Genomic DNA, 6,043 nt, shown 5'->3' with positions numbered 1-6,043 from the left:
AACTATAAGGAGTGTAAGAATCACCCGGGAATCTCCTTGAAAATGTAGCTTCCAGCCGGGTGCAGTGACTCATGTCTGTGCTTTGGGAGGCCAAGGTGTGTGTATCACAAGGTCAGGAGATCGAGACCGTCCTGCCCAACATGGCGAAACCCTGTCTCTACTTAAAATACAAAAATTAGCTGGGTGTGGTGGTGCATTCATGTAATCCCAACTACGTGGGAGGCTGAGGCAGGAGAATTGCTTGAACCCGGGAGGCGGAGGTTACAGTGAGCCAAGATTGCCCTGCTGCACTCCAGCCTGGACAACAGAGCAAGACTCCATCTCAGAAAAAGAAAAAGAAAAGAAAAAAGAAAAAAAATGCAGCTGTAGCTTCCCAGCCTCTTTTTTTTTTTTTTTGAGACAGAGTCTTACTCTGTTGCCCAGGCTGGAGTGCAGTGGTATGATCTTTGGCTCACTGCAACTTCTACCATCCAAGTTCAAATGATCCTCTAACCTCAGCCTCTCAAAAAACTGGGACTACAAGTGTACACCACCATGTCTGGCTAATTTTTGTATTTTTAGTAGAGATGGGGTTTCACCATGTTGGCTATGGTGGTCTTGAACTCCTGACCTCAGGTGGTCCACCCACCTTGGCATCCACCCACCTCGGCGTGCTGGGATTACAGGTATGAGCCACTGTGCCCGGCTACCGGCCTCTATTCTGCAACTTCCCTCTCAGGAAATCAGGGGTACAGCCCATCAATCTGTACTTCTAACAGCAATACTTCAAGTGAATCATGAGCCCTCATTGAGCAACGCCGTTCAGGAGCGTCTCATAAAATGCCTTACATGAGGCACTTATATATCACATTTATTTCTTGAATTTAATTTTCATCATATTAATTAAAGAGGGGCTTCATCTATTTAGGTCCTAATGATTATGCAAATTATGACAGTACTAATTGATAATCCAGCGATTCTACACTAAATTGGAATGGGCGCATAGGTTTTTATGGAAAGTACTTCGAGTAAGCGGGAACCTTAATACAGTAAAGTCATACATTGAAAAAGCACCAGTGAGGCTGGGCACGGTGGCCGGTGCCTGTAATCCCAGCACTTTGGGAGGCCAAGATGGGAGGACTGCTTGAGGCCAGGAGTTCGAGACCAGCCTGATCAACATAGTGAGACCGCATCTCCAAAAAGGAAAAAAAATGTGATAGCATTTTTCTAAATGAAATCAGCTACTAACGTTATACTTAGGGGTAAAATCCCACAGACATCCATTTACAAATCTGAAACAGAAGTGTAAAGTGTGTTCCCCTCATCACCACCATTATTCAATGTTGTTCTGGTGGTTTTAGTCCATGTAAAAAGATGATGAAAAAATTAGCCTATTAGGAAAATGAGATGAAATTATTCCCTTTTTTTTTTTTTTTTTTTGCAGTTGCTATGTCTGTGTAGTTAGAAACCCCAAGAGAATCAACTGAAGCACTGATGGAAAGGATAAGAGAATTCATATAGGGTCAGTTATAAGACCAATATTAAAAAAATAGCTTTCCTATGAACCAGTTACAAAATAGAGTGGGGAAAGTCAAAATTTCAGCCAAAGTGTATATAAGTCTAAATACAAACAAAATGAGAAGTGTAAGGAACCCTTAGGAAGAAAATTAAGGATCTCTCCTGAAGCACACAAAGATTTGAATAAATGGAGAGGCATGTCCTGTTCCCAGTAGGAAAGATATAATATTCAAACACTGTCTCCAAATTCATCTATACATTTAACTCCGTTTCAAAGAATCCAAAAGAATCTTACTGGGAATTAGCAAAGTGACTCTAAAGTGAATCTAGAAGAGAAAATGCATGGTGGTATCCAAATACAATGTTAAATTTGGCAAAGGTTCTCTTAAAAAGGAACATTCACATTGATTCCTTCTCTTTTTTTCTAACTTTGTAGAGTAAAATTGCCTCCATTTAATCTTCATTTGATAGTTGGGAAACTGAGGCACAGTATGGCTACCTTTAAAAGGCCATTTCCGGCCAGGAGGGGTGGCTTATGCCTGTAATCCCAGCATTTTGGGAGGCCAAGGCAGGCAGATCGCTTGAGCTCAGGAGTTTGAGACCAGCCTGGGCAACATGGCAAAACCCTGTCTCTACTAAAAATAGAAAAAAAATTAGCCAGGTGTGGTGGTGTGCACCTTTAGTCCCAGCTACTCAGGAAGCTGAGGTGGGTGGATTGCTTGAGCCTGGGAGCCAGAGGCTTCAGTGAGCTGAGATCTTGCCACTGCAATGCAGCCTGGGTGACAGAGTGAGACCCTGTCTCTAAATAAGTAAGTAAATAAAAGTCCATTTCCCATGAACACTCATGGGATTGCCATGCTCTCTCTACTAGACCAGTGCTATCGTCAATTACATTAGGTATTTTCCCTGTCATTATTCTTATTTATTTTTTCTCAATACATTTTTGACTCAGTGTCTGACTATCCCATGGAAGTAATAAAGCCCGGCCCCAGTATCACTTCTCTTATCTGTCATGATAATGCAGACTCTCATCTCTATCTCTTGGAGAGGAATTGCGTGCATCCCAGTCACTGCGATTCCTACACGGCTCAACGTGTAACCTATTTTTATAGTTCTCTGCAGATCCACCAGTTTCCCTTCTTCCTTCATGTTTTCCTTGATCTAGAGTAAAATACAGCTTTCCCATCAGAAGTTATTTTTGCAAGGATTCTGTATACTTGGCCTATATTTAGTCACCTGAATCCTCTTACCTGTTTCAGTTTTCACCATGGAAATTGAACTCACTGAAATATCCAAATTTCTATTTGTAGCCAAAGAATCTGGTAGTCCCCAAGAAAAGGGTGATCACCAAATCATCACACTATAATTTTTAAAATAACTGTTACTGAAAGCACTAAAAGATTCCTGGTAGACTTGAATTAAGTGCGACTTTGTATGTATTTTACTACTAATAACAGCAGCTAACGCCTGTGAAGTGTTCACTGTGTGCCAGCTGCTGCGCTTTCCGAGCACTTCACATGCATTAACTCACAGTCTCAACAACCCGATTCTTCAGCTACATTTATCATCTCCATATTACAGATACAGAAATTGAGGGACAGAGAGATAAAAGCCACTTGCTTACAGTAAAAAGCAAACAAATAATCAAGAACAGGCCGTGCATGGTGGCTCACGCCTGTAATCCCAGCACTTTGGGAGGCCAAGGTGGGCAGATCACTTGAGGTCAGGAGTTCAAGACTAGCCTGGCCAACATGGCAAAACGCCATCTTTAAAAAAAAAAGAAAAAAGAAAAAAAAAAAACCACAAGAACAACCATAGCAAAACAACTGCTAAAAGACTGAGCTGGATATATTTTTCTCCTTCCATGCAGATTATAACTGGAGCAGTTAATAACTACTACAGTGCACATTTAAAGCAGTAAATTTCAGATTGCATAGTTTTTCTTTAGACCTGTCACTCACCCAAAATACCTGTACTAATTTTGCATTTTAAAAACCTATAATTGGAAATTAAGACCCTATTCCATTTGAAAAATATATCTGTGTATTATGTGGGACAGAGATCACCCACTCAGGAGTTTGCAAATGTCCCCAAATTGCCTTTCTAGTATTAGAAGAGCTTGACAGAAATCTAAAAAGCTTGCCAGGTTTCCTTTTCTATCCTTATCTTTCCAAATAACTAACAGTGGAGACCCTGTTCCCACTTAATGCAAGTGGTTGCTTTTTAAGGTTTTTCTGCCTGGCCATGGTATTGGCTTTCCACACAGGTGCTGCTGTTGTGACTCCAATCTAGCAGTTAACCTAGCCATTTTAAAAAATTTATTAAGCCAGGCGTGGTGGCTTCTGCCTGTAATCCCAGCACTTTGGGAGGCTGAGGCGGGTGGATCACGAGGTCAGGAGATCGAGACCATCCTGGCCAACATGGTGAAACCCCATCTCTACTAAAAAATACAAAAAATTAGCTGGGTGTGGTGGCGGGTGCCTATAATCCCAGCTACTCAGGAGGCTGAGGCAGGAAATCACTTGAACCTGGGAGGCGGAGGTTGCAATAAGCTGAGATTGCCCCACCGCACTCCAGCCTGGTGACAGAGCAAGACTCTGTCTCAAAAAAAAAAGTATTAAAATGATGATATGCACCTCTTATATAGTTGCTGTTCAGTAATACTTTCTTGTTTGGATGGTTGGTTGGATGAATGGATGGAAGGAAGAATAAATAACCTCATTCTTCTTTGTGTACCTTGTGATTTGAGAGGGCCAATTATCAGAATATAAAAGACGAGTGGTCTCTGGGTGCAAAGAAGTAGACTTCATTAGGGAACTGTACTGGGAAGTGTAGTATTGGAAATGTTGAGCCTATGAAGGAAAGAGAAAATCCACAGTAGCATCAATATGAATGCACGTGCACCCGGGAATCCTGGTGATCGAGGGGCCCTGCTCCTTGCTTGTGCCTTGCTGTCCTCTATCGCCTGTTTTGCTGTTGTTTTGTATTTTTAGTAGAGATGGGGTTTCATCACATTGGCCAGGCTGTTCTTGAACTCCTGGCCTCAAGTAATCTGACCATCTCATTCTCCCAAAGTGTTGGGATTACAGGCGTGAGCCACTGCGCCCAGCTCTGCATCGCCAGTTCTCAGCTGAACTCAGCTGAACGGTGATGAGGATCTCACACTCCCGGCTCCCTGCTCTGTTTCCTTCCCTCCTTCCTCGTCAGTCCCCCTACGATGCCCAGGCTGGTCTCCAACTCCTGCGCTCACGTTTTCCTCTCACCTTGGCTTCCCAGCATGCTGGGATTATAGGTGTGAGCCACGGTGCCTGGCCTGTGCTGTGTATGATTGATGGTGACTGTCCCCCCTGCCTTTGGTTTCTGAAAGATTATACACTTCATAACTATACAGAATCACTCCAAATGGATTGATTTTGTGATGTCACAATTTTTGTCCATGTAAGCAAAATGAAAATCCTGGCAGTAATTTTTCTTAATACCTTTCCTTGGAAGGTTATTTTTAAAAGTTAGTAAAATGGCAATTGGAAGACTGACATCCTTTCCACTTATTACTTTTTTTTAGGACAGTCTCACTGTGTCGCCCAGGTTGGAGTGCAGCGGCAGGATCTCAGCTCACTGTAACCTCTGCCTCGAGGGATCAAGAGATTCTCCTGCCTCAGCCACCCAAGTAGCTGGGATTACAGGCTCCTGCCACCATGTCCGGCTAATTTTTGTATTTTTAGTAGAGATGAGGTTTCACCATGTTGGCCAGGCTGGTCTCAAACCCTGGCCTCAAGTGATTCGCCTGCCTGGGCCTCCCAAAGTCCTGGGATTACAGGCATGAGCCATCACGCCCAGTCCACATATTACATTTAAATGTAATTTTTTTTTTTTACATTCTTGTGGATATACTAAATGCCACTGAACTGCACCCTTAGAAATGGTTAATTTTATGTCATATGATTGCATCTCAATAAAAAATAATTCACGGCCAGGCACGGTGGCTCACATCTGAAATCCCAGCACTTTGGGAGCCCAAGGCAGGCGGATCACCTGAAGTCAGGCGTTCGAGACCAGTCTGACCAACCATGGTGGTCACTAAAAATACAAAATTACAAAAATACAAAATTAGCCGGGCGTGGCGGCGTATACCTGTAATCCCAGCTATTCTGAAGGCTGAGGCAGGAAAATCACTTGAACCCAGGAGGAAGAGGTTGCAGTGAGCTGAGATCACACCATTGCACTCCAGCCTGCACAAAAACAGTGAAACTCCATCTCAAAAATAGTAATAATAATAATTCACATACAAATTCACCATTTTAACCATCTCACAGTGTATAGTTCAGCAGTTATTGTTTTTTAAAGCATATTCACAATGATGTGCAACCATCACTAGTTTTTTCTTGCCTCCAGTCATCCACTAACATCACCACTATTAATTCCAAAACATTGTCATCACCTCTGCTCCCAAAACGCCATACTCATTAAACACAGTCACTCTCCGTTCTCCCCTCCCACAACCCATATAAAATATGAATCTACTTCTAGGTCGGGCATGGTGGCTCAC

The sequence above is a fragment of the Aotus nancymaae genome, unplaced genomic scaffold (assembly GCF_030222135.1).
Source record: "Aotus nancymaae isolate 86718 unplaced genomic scaffold, 86718_ANA_hifiasm-v0.15.2.pri h1tg000032l_0, whole genome shotgun sequence".
In the NCBI taxonomy this organism is placed as follows: Eukaryota; Metazoa; Chordata; class Mammalia; order Primates; family Aotidae; genus Aotus; species Aotus nancymaae.
Note: the sequence above shows the minus strand (reverse complement) of the source record.